This window comes from Colobus angolensis, unplaced genomic scaffold (assembly GCF_000951035.1).
Source record: "Colobus angolensis palliatus isolate OR3802 unplaced genomic scaffold, Cang.pa_1.0 Scaffold126, whole genome shotgun sequence".
In the NCBI taxonomy this organism is placed as follows: Eukaryota; Metazoa; Chordata; class Mammalia; order Primates; family Cercopithecidae; genus Colobus; species Colobus angolensis.
Genome location: NW_012113808.1, coordinates 9711555 through 9728562, shown reverse-complemented (window position 1 = coordinate 9728562; position 17008 = coordinate 9711555). Strand labels below are relative to the sequence as shown.

The window sequence follows — 17008 nt, the reverse complement described above, 5'->3', positions numbered from 1 at the left end:
ATGTTGAATAGGAGCGGTGAGAGAGGGCATCCCTGTCTTGTGCCAGTTTTCAAGGGGAATGCTTCCAGTTTTTTCTCATTCAGTATGTTATTGGCTGTGGGTTTGTCATAAATAGCTCTTATTATTTTGAGATATGTTCCATCAATACCGAATTTATTGAGAGTTGTTAGCATGAAGGGCTGTTGAAAAATTCCGATTTTTAAAAGCATGTGGTTTTTGAAGTGTAGTTTGTCAGACTATTGTCAAGAAAATGTGACAATGCAGAATCATCTTTACTGAGATTTATAGTTATGCTTTAAAAAAATTTAAGGTCGCTGTAGGACACAACCATTAGGAACCTCTCTGGACCATGCTGTAAAAATGCTATTGAAGGCCCTGTCACTTACATCACTCACTACCCCTAATAAAAATGCCACCTGAGAAATTACTTCAAAAATTAATGCTTGGATAACAAGTTTTTCCTGAGGAACACCCGTGATTTCTTCTTCTTTACCCAAGAGCTTGGTATTGTAGTACTTTATTTTCTTTTTAAAACTGGCTGCTTAAAATTTGAAGCTCTACTGCATCATAGGTGTCCAATAAAAAAGCACTCTCCTGATTTAAAGGTTCAGGAGAGGAAGTTTTCCCAATGAAGGGTGTTGGCACTTTTGCTGGATCTGTTTACTGACCTGGCTTTTTGCCATAAAGGTATCTTCAGAAACTGAGCAAACTTAGGGTTAGCATATTGACTTCCTCTTCATCTGTATTTACTACTCATTGTATCAATGTTACTGCAAGCAGCCTCAAATCTGTTTGAGAATAAGTTGAGTATAAATTTAACCACAGGCAAATTTTATAACTAATTGTCTATTACTGTTAATAAACCAAAATGTACTTTTAGTCTTTTTGTGAAGTGATATTAACAGTAAAGAATATAAGTCAATATGAATATGAGAGACTTAAAAGCACTTTTATAACAACAGAGCAAATTGAAGATCGTTTTCCTTGTGTATGGGAGTTGATTATTCTTTGCTCTAGCATAGCACATGAGCAGAAGATGATTATCACTAATGATCAATACTATTTGCATACCTTAAATGGAGCCTTGGTGTTTAGCTTCCTTATTTCATAATTTTTGCTTTTGATGTTAAATATTTTTGTCTGGATGAAGTATAGCTTCTGCTATTAATCTGCACGGAGAAAAGCTAAAACTATAGGATATCTTAGCAAATGGCACTTAGATTCAATGATATGGGTAGATATTTTCAAGGAGTAATTATTAGCCAATGAGGCACAACTTATAAACAGAGGGTTTTCTTATCGATAATTTAAAAAGTAAATTGTTTGTTGATTTCTCAAAAGCTAAATTCTGATTCATTTCGTTTCTTTTCCATAATTTATTCCTATTAAATCCTTCTTCAGTTAAGGTCGATCACAGGACTTCTAATCACACACTGAGAAAGCAAAAGCATCACTGCAGGAAATCCCTTTAAACTTTTGCCTTACGGCAGATGGATATATGCTAAAAGGTGTTAAACACATGAAATAAGTGCTGTAAAAATCTACTAAACAAATAAAAATAATTACATTGCAAATGCTTTTTTCCTTAGAGCACTTGTTTTAAGAAATGTATTTCTGGAATACAAGCTAGAAGTGGCTTTGTCCTGCTACTCAGGGTTAAAGGCAAACTGAAGGTCTCCAGCCTTTGGTATGACACGTGACAGTGAATAACAAAAAGAAGGCCTTGAGTTTTTTGATAGTTAGGCATATTTTCATTATAATGATATCCAGATATGTGATATATCTGATATATAATGCACATATAGACACATATATGTCTCTCTCTATATTTTTATATAGGTAGATTTTATTATATGTCAAATCTGTATATAACTATAATGAAAGCCTCAATTGTTACCTCAATAACCGTTAACCTGACTACAATATTTAAAAGTTCAATCTCACTACCAGAACACCCCCTGACACTTCTGATTCTATTTTGCTTTATGTTTTGTATATTGTTTGTCATCTTTTAACATAGGAGTTATTTATTTATTATGTTTATTATTTATTGTCCTCTCTCTCCATTGAAGAGAAATAATTTTTGATTCCTTAATGAAAATATTTCTCACATTATCAGTTTTTTAATTTACAAAATATCTCAATATCAATATATCCATTTCAAATACATGTGCGTTAAACTTTACAATTATAAAGTCTTTGTGTTCTATAAATGAATGTGCATTAACAATAGCATACACAGGTGTAAAATTCAGAAAAGTAACCTACTTAAAACATCTCATCTCTTTTCTTTCCTTTCCTTTCAAATTATCACATTCTACTTTGTGGACTAGAAATTCTGAGATCTCAGCTTATTAGAATAAAGTAAATCAAAGGACTGTGAACGATTTTCACAAACATTGCTCAAACTTAACTCACAAAACTTTTTGATGGCTTCATATTATTGTTTTCCAGACATTTGTACTTTTTTTTTTTTTTTTGCAACTGGGTTCTAGGTGGTTGAAGTAATGGACTTCTAAGGAATATATTAGTTTGCTGATATATTCTAAATGTGTAAAAACAGCATTTTACACATAGGTGCTGAATAACTATTTTTAAGTGATTTAAAATTTCATGACTATGTAGAATCTGAAATTTTTTATAAGGTGTATTACTTTGAACAGTTTTATAGGAGATGTGCATGGTCACATGTTCTCAATTCTTGGCATTCAACTTACTTAAATTTTCTTCTTGGTTACCTACATTAAATAAATATTGGCTTTTCTACGTGAAAGCCTTTATTCAAAACATAGAGAGTTGCTCAACTTTATACTGTTCTCTTCCTCATATTGTGTACTTATTTATTTCTCTACATAGTATGGTAAATGATGACAGATGATGGGGAAGTATTATCTATTTCTGGGATCATATTTCAGACTATGCACATTTAAAATTTATACATGTAACTAGTATTAAACAGTGGAGAGGCAAGACACATGGCACTGTTTACATATATTGATCTTATATTCTTAAAATCTCATAGTCCTTGATAAGTCATAAATTCTAAATACATTTTCAGTGCCTATAGTTATCTATTGATATCCAGTATCATCAGAGTTTTAAAAGCATAAAGCCCATCAAAGGGAAAGTCCCTGAATAACAACCAGCTTCCTTTGCTTCACATACCTACTTCTTGCTAAATCACCTTGTTCTTACATGTTCTTAATTTTCTTCCCTTGTAGAGTTATCGACAGCCAGAGGGTACTCACTTTAGAGGGGAGAAGGAAGAAGATGTTAAATGGAATGTGTAGGGAGAGGGAGAGGGTACCTAGAACTGCTGTATTCTATAAAATTGCAAAGTATGTCATTAACATCCCCTCCTCGTTCCTTCCTCACTTACATGCAAGTTCTGTGTTTTCATGGTGCCTCTGATTTTCCTAATTTACTAGAGTTCTGCACTTACCCAAAATATCCCATTTTAGAAATTTATTCCTCTCTCTTCCCTGATCAAAAACACTAATTTCTTAGGTAACTTCCACTTTCCCGATAAAGTATCAAAAAAGTGATGAACTTAATAGCACAAAGCACATAGGTTTTTCACAAATTATTAGTTCATGAGTTCCGTTATGTGAACTCAGTAAATATTCATTAAAGACTTAAATGCATATACTACTAAGTGTACAGAAATGCCTAAAATGCAGTTGCTGCTTTTAAAGAACTCACAGTTTAGCAGAAATATGATTAGCTATCCCAAGGTTAGTATTAGTTTCAATGGAAACTTTTGTTCACAGATCAGAATTGCATTAGTTTTCACAGTATGTTTGTGGTATTTCAGAGGCTGCCATGGGCAATAAGAAATAGATTTCGTGTTACGTCATACCCCATCTTGCCTTTTTTTTTTTTTTTTTAGACAGTCTTGCTCTGTTGCCTGGGCTGGAGTGCAGTGGCATGATCATGACTCACTGCAACCTCTGCCACCTGGGTTCAAGTGATTCTCATGCCTCAGCTTCTCAAGTAGCTGGGATTACAGGTGTGCTCTGCCATGCCTGGCTATTTGTTTGTTTTGTTTTAATTTTGGATTTTTAGTAGACGTGGGGTTTTGCCATGTTGGCAAGCTGTTCTTGAATTCCTGGCCTCAAGTAATCTGCCTACCTCAATGTCCCAAAGGGTGGGGATTACAGGTGTGAGCCACTGTGCCTGGGCCCATCTTGCATGTTTTGAGCCAGCAATTCTGAATTACCTAAAGATCCTGGAGTAAACTAGTTGATGCCTCTATGTCTTGGCAAATGCTATCATCTCTGTGTACAATGCCTTATCTTTTTTGCACAATTCTTTTTATTCTTCAAAAGTTAGCTCTGGGAGGATGATTTGAGAAATAATAAAATCCCAGTCTCCCATATGGTCAGCTCTGTGTGAATTACTCTTTCTGTATTGGAATTCTCCTGTCTTGATAAATCAGGCTCTGTCTAGGCAGCGGGCAAGGCAAACCCACTGGGCAGTTACAAATTTGGGGGCTCATCTGGGATTGCCCTTGTGGCTACCTGCCTGTGGTTTGGTACCCGCCTCCAGCGATGGATCCAGAGGTCAACCCAAGTGGCTGCCTAGTTCTCTTGGACTGGGGACTGACTCTGGTACTCTCTATACTAGTAGGGTGCTGCCAACCCAACTGATATGGACAGGAGGCAAGGAAATAGTAGGTAGAAGAGAACAGTTCCCCGGAAAAGGCCCCACCCTCAAGCCTGGAAACCTGTGGCCCTAAATGGGAACAGGCATTCCTGTTTTCACATCCCAATGTTGCCTTTTCCAAGACCACTCTTGCTCACCATGCCCCCATCCTGTACCCATAAAATGCCCAAACCCCAGGATCCACAATCAGAAGAGCAGCGGAATGGAGCAGCAGAGAAGGAGAGAAGAGAAGGAGCATCTGAACGTTGAGAGGAGTTTGGCTGGGGATGGTCGGAAAGGAGATGGGATGGCTGAACTTCAGGGAAAGATAATCTTATCACTCTATCCCCTTTCCAGCTTCCCACCTATCCCTCTAAGAACCACCTGCATCACTCAGTAAAATCCCCACATTCACCATCCTTTAAGTCCATGCGACTGGATTCTTCCTTGTGGGACAAGGACCCAGGTACCAAGAGGGCAGGGTGTAAAAGGCTGTCACCCTGACTCCACTGAGCTGGTGTAACACTTAGCTGTCTGCAGATGGCAACTGCTAAAAGAGCATTAATTGTAACACACTCCTAGATGCTACTGTGGGTCCTGAGACCAAACACGCTTGCCCTGGCTCCTGCACCTGCCTGTCTGCGTGCTCCCCATCCTGTAAGGTATTTGAGCACAGTGGTGGAGCAAATGAGCTGCACCCCTGTCGCAAGTTCCACGAGGGAGGGGGTCAGGGAACTCTCCCATTTCATAATATGCATGGATTTAATTGCAATAGAGAAATAGTCCTGGGGAGATGTCTCATAACAGCAGCCCTATCACAGGGTGTCTGTCTGTAGCCCCATTGTGGGGTGTCTGCATTGGTGAGTATCCTAGGAGCTGCAAACACTTTCTTCCTTCTCGCAACTGGCCTTGTAACCCCATGGTGGGGTGTCTGTCCATAGCCACATTGCAAGGTGTCTGTAGCTCTACCATGATGTCTGTCTCCTTCAGCTCCTTTGGGGGTCTTGTTTTGGATGTAGCCCCATTGTGGGGTGCCTGTCTCAGTTCAGCTCCTGGGGGGGTCTCAGTTGCCTCTCCCTAACTAGTAGGAAGAGTCTTGGTTCAGGAGACTTCTCAATCAGGAAGATTTCAGGGAGATCTATCAGATGGAGAGTAGGAGGATAGTTTGGAAGGGAACCAACTCTTGGAGTTGTTGGTTAGGGATCACATTGGGAATCCTGTCTGTCTCATCTTTGTGCGTTTTTGTGTATTTGAAGGGGACCTCTGAAGAAATTGCTTGCGGAAGTCCAGCAGACTTAACTCAGAAATCCTCCTTATTTGTCTGGTCACATTTGGTGAGTCCTAAAGAAAGCTCGACAGGCCTGTCTTGGGGTGACTATTCGCTCTTCACCTTGACCAGAGACCCCAATGTGAATTACCATCTGGAGGTGATCCCTTCCCACCTGGAGTGGATCAAAGACAACAGGGACCAACAGGAGAAAGTTTGAGCTTTGTCAGGTTGATATTGGGTGCTGAACAAGGTGACTAGTGTCTGTTTTGTTATATGTATTTTGCTGGGATGAAAAATGTTAATTTGGTTCCCCATGCAGGCCATTGGGCAGCATCTTGCACAATTGAGAATCTTTTGCCTATGGCTTCATAAAACAGAAAAGGATGATTTTCTTTTGTTAAGTGGCTTGACCCTCACAGCTATGGCATAGCAAGCAGGTCATCAAAAACTGTTCCATTCTTATGGAAGCTGCAGAGAAAGGGAACCTGAAAACCTAGTATGCTGGCAGAAAGGGTAAGAAATTCTTACCACACAAATGTCTGGTCTCTCTGTGTGCATCTGTTTGTGTGTGTGTTTGTAAATGGTAAGTGTAACTGGTTGTCTTCTCTGCACGGGTTTGATTAATAGATTTTTTTTAAAGGATTCGTGAGGCTAGTCTTAGGCTGTAGCAAATCTGGTACATTTTGTGCTAAAAATTTGTCTTTCTATAATGGAGAGAGGGATATCACAGGATAGAACATGGGTTTAGGACACCCGTAAGCCTGCTTTTCAAGCCAGCCTAGCAGGCTGGTGAGGTACAAACTTTGCTGCAGGTCCGTGAAAGCAATACTAGATGAAATTTATTTATTTAATTTTGTGTCCTTAAGACCTTAACCTTGTGACCATGTGGAAATACTTTCTTTTGGTCTCCAGAGGACAGGAATTTTTGGGTTCATGTCATAGTTAGCCCTAAACATTATCTTGCAAATGTTTACTTTTAAAACTGCGCATTGGCTGGGCATGGTGGCTCACGCCTGTAATCCCAGCACTTTGGGAGGCTGAGACGGGCGGATCACAAGGTCAGGAGATCGAGACCATCCTGTCTAACACGGTGAAACCCCGTCTCTACTAAAAATACAAAAAATTAGCCGGGCGCGGTGGCGGGTGCCTGTAGTCCCAGCTACTCAGGAGGCTGAGGCAGGAGAATGGCGTGAACCCGGGGGGGCGGAGCTTGCAGTGAGCTGAGATGGCGCCACTGCACTCCAGCCTGGGCGACAGAGCGAGACTCCCTCTCAAAAAACAAACAAACAAACAACAACAACAAAAAAACTGCGCATTGCACTACTTACCCTAGTACTCAGCATTTACCTGTTCCCTTAAATGCAATACTAAAACTATAGATGACAATACTAATGCCTTTGCCATGCAAGCCTTGGAACCACAGCCAGTTCTGCCTGAGTATGCTCAGACAGTTGCAAAGTGGTTCCACTCCTCTCACCTTGGGTCAACACCTACCCCCACTATGCCCCTGATCAGCAGGAAGAAGTTAGAATGGTCTTTGCCCCTTTTCCATCTTCATTATCCAACATGTTAAGATTAAGGTTTTATAAAACCCAAAGGGAGGGATTGAAACTGCCATTGCAAAATTGTAACTGAGACAGTGAAAGAGATGTGACCTAACCAACTCTACCTTGTTTCTAACCTCCAAGCTGTCCTTGTTCATTCCCGGGCATAGGCTGAACTAACTTTGGGAGGAACTTAGTGTATAGTTTAGAGTTTATCCCTTTCCCAAAACAAATTTCCTTCTTGCCTGGGCACTGGACTGCCTTTGTAGGACTAACATTAGCCACAGGATTAGAAATTATGGTTTAGGAGTCATGCAGCTAGAGGCTACAATATTTAAGGATACACCGCTTCTAAGATCAGTGCCTGAGACATTTTGCAGACCCTACACTTGATGGATCAGCTGGCACCACCCAGATCAATAAACTGGCTCATCTGATCTTGTGGCCCCCACCTAGGAACTCAGTGCAAGGAGACACCTTCAGCTCCCTATGATTTCATCTCTGACCTAACCAATCAGCATTCCTGGCTCACTGGCTTACCCCCACCCACCAAATTGTCCTTAAAAACTCTGACCCCTGAATGTTTGAGGAGACTGATTTGAGTAATAATAAAATTCAGGTCTCCCTCCTGCCAAAAAAAAGTCAGCTCTGATGTCAACACTTTGTAGAAACCATTTTATTGTCACTCTCCTCGTAATTAATTCCTCCACTTTTCAAGCTAAATCTGTACCTTGTGTGTCACACTGTGCTCCCTTTGTTTAAGCCTATTTCCTTTTTCAGTCTGTGAGCTCTTTCATGTAGCGGTTATGAATTATTCACCTCCCAGTGGGCCCAGAAGTTAAGGAGCTCCACAGGCAAAATTGGATGAAATTATTGAAAACGAATAGTGCTCTGCCTTATTAAAGAGGTAATAGTGAAATCAACCTTTTTTAGTAGCTCAAGATTGTCACTATAGATTGTGAATTACAGATGGTGAATGATTGTACAATATTGCAATTTAATGTTTGTCTCTGCTTGCCATTAGAAGAGACAAAAAAAAATTTGTTTTAGTCTAGGTCATCTTTGCTTTTCATTCTTTTTATTTTTTGTTTTATGCATGTCAGTCTGTCAACCTTTGAGAATCACTTGAACCCAGGAGGCAGAGGTTTCAGTGAGCCATGACTGCGCCAGAGCACTCCAGCTTGGGTGACAGCCAGACTGCTGAAAAAGAAAAGCAAGATGGGGTATGGCATAAGATGAAATCTATTCCTCACTGTTCATGGCAGCCTCTGAAATACCACAAACATACTGTGAAAACTAATACAATCCTGATCTGTGAACAAAAGTTTCCACTGAAACTTATACTATTCTTGGGATAGTTAAGCGTATTTCTGCTAAGCTTTGAGTTCTTTCAAAGGAATTTTTTTTCCTGGTGTCAGAGTCCCTACTTTTAACAACACAACTGTTTTCCTTTTTTGAAATTATCACGTCCTAATTTCTGGGCTGGGAATTCAGAGACCTGAGTTTATGAGACTAAAGTAAGTGAAAGGACTGTGAAAGACTGCCCTAAAAATGGCTCAAGTTTAGTTCACAACTGTGTTACCTTCGTATTATTGCTTTCACATCTTTTACACTTGTTTTCGTTTACAGCTTGGTTTTAGGTGGTTGAGATAACTGGAACTCTGACTTCCATTTAAGTGGGGATGTTATTATGATTTTTACACTATCCATTTCACCTTTAATGCTCAGTTATATCGCACAAGGGTTCTATAATTGTAACATTTAACATTTATTTGAAATTGATACATGAATAACTAAACCTTTCATAAGTTAAAAAATGTTTGATAATGTAGCATCTATTTTTCTTATAGAATTCCACACATAATTTTATAAATTTTCTTATTTTCATTTTGGAATATCAATAAACATATTCTAGAACCTACTTTCATCCTTTTGGAAAACTACGTAATGTAACAGTCACTGTTAAGCACTTTGTATACATCAGGCACTGGGCTAAGTACATGGAATGGATTACCTCACTATTCTTCACAAAAATAAGGCAAATATTATGATCTATATGTTACTGATGGGGAAATTGACCAGAAATTAAAATCTTCTACAGGCTAGTTAAACATGGGAGATATGAGCCATATATCAATCAGTCTTGGGAAACCCATTTTTCTTACATGTTCGACTCCACAGTTATGGTTTGCCCACCATTCCATTAATACTTCTTGTAACATCTTTATTGTTGACATATAATTCATATACTAATACCATACAATTCAACTTTTAGTGGTCACCCACCCATTTCCCCTCAACAACTCCTTTGTTCCAGCCCTAGGCAACCACTAGTTCATGTTCAATCGCTATAGATTTACCTGTTCTGGACATTTCATACTAATGGAATTATACAATATGTAGTTTTTGTGTCTGGCTTCTTTTGTAACATAATATTCATGTTTTCAAGGTTCATCAATGTTGTAGCATCTATCAGTACTTCATTCCTTTTTTTTTCTAAAACTTTTTATTTGGGTAAAAAAATACCTATCATAAAACTTGTTATCTTAACCATTTGTAAGTGTACATTACCATGATATTAAACACATTCACATTGCTATACGAACACCATTACCATCCATCTCCAGAACTCTTTATTATTTAAAACTGACACTTATACCCATTAAACAATAACCTCTCATTTCCCCTGTGTTAACAGACGCTGGAAAACACGATTCTACTTTCTGTCTCTATGATTTTGACTGTTCTGGGCACCTCATATAAGTGGAACAATACAATATTGTCTTTTTATGACTTTTTCTTGCCTAATTGATCTGGCTAGGACTTCCAGTATTATGTTGAATAGCAGTAGTGAAAGCAGGCATTCTTGCTTTTGTACCTGATTTTAGATGAAAAGCTTTCAGTCCTTCAGTATTGAATTTGATGTTTGCTGTGGGTTTTTCATATATGGCTTTTATTATTACTTTACCTAGCGTAAGTGCTTTCAAAGGTTAATCCCATTGTAGCATATGTCAGAATTTCCTTCCTTTTAAAGTCTGAATAATATTCCACAGTGCATATATACCACATTTGCTTATCCATTCATCTGTCAATGGTCACTTGGGTTGCTTCAACATTTTAGCTGTTGTGAACATGAGTTTACATATATTTCTTCAAGATCCTGCTTGTGATTATTTTGGATATATACTCGAAATAGGATTGCTGGATCGTATGGTAATTCAATTTTTAATTTTTTCAGGAATTGCCATACTGTTTTCCATAGCAGTTGTACCATTTTATATTCCCACTAACAGTGCATAAGGGTTTCAATTTCTCCACATCCTTGCCAATATTTATTTTGTCTTAATAGTAGTCTTCCTAGTGAGGGTGGTATCTCATAGTGGTTTTGATTTTCATGTCTCTAATAATTAGTGATATTTAGCATCTTTTTATGTGCTTCTTGGCAATTCATGAATGTTTGGAGAAATGTCTAATCAAGTTCTTTGTCCATTTTTTGAATTGGATTGTTTGTTTTTATAATTGTTGTTGAGTTTAGGAGTTCTTTGTTATGCATATTAATACCTTGGATACCTATGGATATTAGATATATCATTTGCAAATATTTTCTCCCATTTCATAGGTTGCGTTTTCATTCTGCTGATAATGTCTTTTGAATAAAAGTATTTAAAATGCAATAGTACTTAGTATTTGTGCAGTCCAATTTGTTTACTTTTGCATGTGCTTTTGGTGTCATATCTAAGAAATTCATGTCAAATCCAATGTGGCAAAGCTTTTGCTTTGTTTCTTTATAAGAGTTCATAGTTTTAGTTCTTAAATTTACGTCTTTGATCCACTTTATTTTTGAATATGGTGTGAGGTAAGGGTCCAACCTCATTCTTTTGCATGTGGATATCCAGTTTTCCCAGAACCATTTGTTGAAAGATAATATCCTTTCCCCACTGAGTTTCACAAAACCCTTGTGAAAAATCATGTGACCATATATGTGAAAGTTTACTTCTGACCTCTAAATTTGATTCCATTGGTTTATAAAGCTGTCTTTATGCAGTACCACATTATTTCAATTATTTTAGCTTTATAGTAAGTTTTGAAATCAGGAAATATTAGTGCTCCAACTTTGTTCTTTTTCAAGACTATTTTGGCTTTTGGGGTTCCTTGAAATTACATATAAATTTTAGGATGGATTTCTTTATTTCTGCTTTTCTGAGATTTTGATAGGTATTGCATTGTATCTGCATATCTACTTTGGGTAATACTGACATCTTAATAATATTGTCCTCTAATCCATGAACATGGGATAGCTTTCCATTTATTTGTCTTATGGTTTGCATTGTATGCATCTTTCATCTATTTAGTTAATTCCTAAGTATTTTATTCTTTTTGCTACTATTGTAAATTGTTTTCTTAATTTTCTTTTAGATTGTTCATCATTAGTGTATAGAGATACAACTGACTTTATGTACTGACTTTGTCTCTTGCAATTTTTGCTGAATGTATTAATTCTAATAGTTTTAAAAATGATATCTTTAGGGTTTTCTATGTATAAGACCTGTCATTTGCAAACAGAGATAATCTCACTTCTTCCTTTCTAATCTGGCTGCCTTATATTTCTTTTTCTTGCCTAATTGCTCTGACTTGTACTTCCAGTACTATGTTTAATAGCAGTAGTGAAAGCCAGCATCCTCACCTTATATCTGATGTTAGATGAAAAGCTTTCAGTCTTTCAGAATTGAGCATGATGCTTGGTGTGTGTTTTTCATATATGGCTTTTATTAAGTTGAGGCAGTCTCCTTCTATTCCAAGTTTTTTTTTTTTTTTTAATCATGAGTGCTGAATTTAATGCTTTTTCTGCATCAATTAAAAGGATCATTCAGTTTTTCTCCTTCCTTCTGTTAATGTGGCATATTGCATTGATTTTTGTAGGTTAAACCATCCTTATATTCTAGGAATAAATCCCTTTTGGCCATGGTGCAGTATCTTTGTAATATACTGCTGAAATTCGGTATTTTGTAGAGGATTTTTGCAAATCCCTTGTATGTGATGAGTTGCTTCTTTCTTGTCCTTTGACAGTTTGATGGATAATGTGCTTCATTGGAGGTTGGTTGAATTAATCCTACTTGGAGTTCATTGAGCTTCTGTGATGATCATATTCATATCCTTTATTAAACTTGGGAAGTTTTCAGCCATTGTTTCTTCAAATTATCACACTACTTCTTTCTCTTTTCTCAAGGACTCCCACAATGCATATTGTGGTCCATTTGATGGTGTTCTACAGGTCCCCTAGGCTCTGTTCACTTTTAACTTTTTAATATTTTGTTTCTCAAATACAACAATTTCAATTGTCTTATCTTTAAGTTCACTTATTCTTTCTTCTGCCTGCCCAAATCTGCTTTTGAATCCCAATAGTAAGATTTTCATTTCAGTTGTACTTTTCAGCTCTAGAATTTCCTTGATTTCTTTTTTAGTTTTCTATTTATTGATATTTCCATTTTGTTTGTATATTATTTTCTTCACTTTCTCCACATCTTCCCTTAGTTATTTGAGCATCTTTATGATTTAAGGTCTTCTCAGGTTTTTTTTTTTTCTGAGTTTATGCCTTTCTCTGGGTGTTCAATTTAACTTTATACTTTTCTCTGTAAATGTGGTTGCTTTTTAATGTCTTAGTCTTTAATGTTTGTCTTCCAAAAGGAAGAAAACAAGGAAAATTTCCTGGAAGTTGCTTCAGCTGGAGGAGTAAAAGCTTACAATGGTGGGGGAAGGTGCAACAACAATGGCTGCTACCTCTGTGTTTGCATCTCCTTGATCAGAAGCAGCAATCAATTATCAAAACATAGACCCTCATCAATAGGAGGACAGGGTCCTTACTGCTCACTGATTCTCATGAGCTATGTGCAAGCTGCTCCTGCAAGTAATGCAGACTGCCTGCTAGGGAGCTGGGGTTTTGGGTTGGGTAGATGACACTGAACTAAGAGCTGAAATTCATCAAAATAAACTTCAGTTTTCTGTCCAAGCCTTCCCTTGAAAGTTGCAAGCCTTTAATAGACTCCACAGTTCCAACATAATTACAAGAGATAGGTTTTGACAGTGCAATTGCTTTTCTAGGTGGGAAGATAGAATCCTGGTGCTTCCTATTCCACCATCTTTTTAGAATCCTCCAGCAGTACTTCATTTACTTTTATTGCAGAATAATATTCCATTGTATAGGTATATAACATTTATCCATCCATCATTTGATGGACATTTGAGTCATTTCCACTTTTGGCTACCAATCATGCTGCTATATTCCAACCAGGCAAGAGAAAGAAATAAAGGGCATGCACACTGGTAAAGATGAAATCAAACTGTTGCTGTTTGCTAGTGATATAATCATATAGTAGAAAATTATCCAAAAAGATTCTAGAACTGATAAATGAATTCAGTAAAGTTTCAGGATATAAAATCAATGTACACAAATCAGTAGTGAGGCAGGAGAATAGGGTCTGGAGGCAGGGAATCTAAGGCCATTTCACACTGACTTCCTAGAATGCAATTGGAAGGAAAACCCTAACTTGCCATGCCTAAGTAAAAAAAGGACCAGACGCTACTCCCTTTGCAAATCCCCTTTTCTGCAGATGGGAAATTGAAAGTACCCCCGACTGGTTGCAAAGAGCATAGGAGTGTAACTTTTGCATAGGAGTGTAACTTTGTAACTTCACTTCAGCCTCTGATTGGTTGCTTTCCACAATTAAAAAGACTGACTGCAGGCCTTACATGGGGTGAACACCAAGTGGTCAATGGGAAACCTCTTGGGGGTTTTTGAACCCGAGAAGATTCTGTATCTGGGGCCCTTGAGCCACTGCTCATGCCCGTTCTCACACTGTGGAGTGTACTTTCATTTTCAATAAAAATCTCTGCTTTTGTCACTTCATTCTTTCCTTGCTTTATTTGTGCATTTTGCCCAATTCTTTGGTCAAAATGCCAAGAACATGGACATCTTCCACTGGTAACAGTAGCACTGCTATACACCAACAGCGACCAAGATGGGAATCAAATCAAGAACTCAACCCCACTTACAATAGCTGCAAAAAATAAAATATTTAGGAATATACCTAACCAAGGAGGTGAAAGATCTCTACAAGGAAAACTAAAAAACACTAATGAAAGAAATCACAGATGGCACAAACAAATGGAAACAAATCCCATGCTCATGGATGGGTAGAATCACTATTGTGAAAATGACTATACTGCCAAAAGCAATCTACAAACTCAATGCAATTCCCAGCAAAACACCATTATCATTCTTCACAGAACTAGAAAAAACAACCCTAAAATTCATATAAAACCAAAAAGGAGCCTGCAGAGCCAAAGAAAAACCAAGAAGAACAAATCTGGGCATTACATTACCCAACTTCAAACTATACTACAAGGCTATAGTCACTAAAAACATCATGGTACTGGCATAAAAATAGGCACACAGACTAATGAAACAGAATAGAGCCCAGAAATGAAGCCAACTGATCTTCAACAAAGCACACAAAAATATAAAGTGAGGAAAGGACACACTATTCAACAAATGGTGCTGGGATAATTGGCAAGCCACATGTAGAAAAATCAAAGTGGATCCTCATCTCTCATCATATACAAAAATCAACTCAAGGTGGATCAAAGACTTAAATCTAAGACCTGAAACCATAAAAATTATAGAAGATAACATTGGAAAAAACCTTCTAGACATTGGCTTTGGCAAAGACTTCATTACCAAAAATCTAAAAGCAAATGCGGCAAAAACAAAGGTAAGTAGATGGGACTTAATTAAACTAAAAAGCTTCTGCATAGCAAAATAAATAATTAGCAGAGTAAACAGACAACCCACAGAGTGGGAGAAAATCTTCACGAACTGCATCTGACTAAGGACTAATATCCACAGTCTTCAAGGAACACAAACAAATCAGCAAGGAAAAAACAAATAATCTCATCAAAAAGTGGGCTAAGGACATGAATAGACAATTATCAAAAGATATTCAAATGGCCAATTAAGATATGAAAAAATGCTCAACATCACCAATGATCAGGGAAATGCAAATCAAAATCTCAATACTATACCACCTTACTCCTACAAGAATGATCATAAGCAAAAAAATAAAAAAAAAAACAGATGTTGGCATGGATGTGGTGAACAGGGAACACTTTTATACTGGTAGTGGGAATGTAAACTAGTACAACCACTATGGAAAACAGTGTGGAGATTCTTTTGTTGTTGTTGTTGTTGAGACGGGAGTCTCGCTTTGTTGCCCAGGCTGGAGTGCAGTGGCCGGATCTCAGCTCACCGGAAGGTCCGCCTCCCGGGTTTACGCTATTCTCCTGCCTCAGCCTCCCAAGTAGCTGGGACTACAGGCGCCTGCCACCTCGCCCAGCTAGTTTTTTATTTTTTAGTAGAGACAGGGTTTCACCGGGTTAGCCAGGATGGTCTCAATCTCCTGACCTCGTGATCCGCCCGTCTCAGCCTCCCAAAATGCTGGGATTACAGGCTTGAGGCATTGCGCCTGGCCAGAGATTCTTTAAAGAACTAAAAGTAGATCTACCATTTGATGCAGCAATCCCACTACTGGGTATCTACCCAGAGGAAAAGAAGTCATTATGTGAAAACGACACTTGCACACACGTTTATTGCAGTACAATTCACAATTGCAAAAATAAAGAACCAAACCCATCAATCAACAAGTGGATAAAGAAAATGTAGTACATATACATACCCTGGAATACTACTCAGTCATACAAAGGAATGAAATTATGGCATTGTAGCTACCTGGATGGAAATGGAGGTTAATTCATCACTGTTCTAAGTGAAGTAACTCAGGAATGGAAAACCAAACATCACATGTTCTCACTTATAAGTGGGAGCTAAGCTATGAGGATGCAAAGGCATAAGGATGATACAGTGGACTTTAGGGACTTGGGAGAAAGGGTGGGAGCAGGGTGAGGGATAAAAAAACTACATAATGGTTAGGAGGCCGAGGTGGGCGGACTGCCTGAGCTCCGTTGTTGGAGACCAGCTTGGGCAACATGGTGAAACCCCATCTCTACTAAAAATACAAAAAGTTAGCCAGGCGTGGTGGTGTGCCTGTAGTTCCAGCTACTCTGGGGGCTAAGGCATGAGAATCGCTTGAACCCGGGAGATGGAGGTTGAAGTGAGCCAAGATTGTGCCACTTCACTCCAGTGGTGAGACTCTGTCTCAAAACAAAACAAAACAAAACAAAACAAAAAAAGACTACATATTGGGTGCAGTGTACACTGCTCAGGTGATGGGTGCACCAAAATACCAGAAATCACCACTAAAGGACTTATCCATGTAACCAAACACCACCTGTTCCCCCAAAACCTACTGAAACTTAAAAAAAAAAATGCCGCTAGCACCCATTATTTGAAAAATACAAATTTAGGGGGATGACCAGAGGAAAAAGCTATTAACCCAGGAATTCTGAAACCCAGGGTCTACTTCCAGCTTTGGTAAGTAACTCTACAACTCTACATCCATTAAAGGAGATTTGACTAAAATTTCTTCAACCTTTAACA

General features: G+C 38.1%; 1 long non-coding RNA gene across 1 annotated transcript in view; it reads left to right on the top strand.

Moving 5' to 3' along the window:
* The window catches only part of LOC105505564, a 12448-nt gene extending 10263 nt beyond the window's left edge, over positions 1-2185 (top strand). Inside the window, exon 3 of the long non-coding RNA XR_001000767.1 lies at positions 1402-2185. This is a non-coding gene — a long non-coding RNA (uncharacterized LOC105505564). The remainder of the gene's footprint in view (positions 1-1401) is intronic.
* Positions 2186-17008: the final 14823 nt, after the last annotated feature.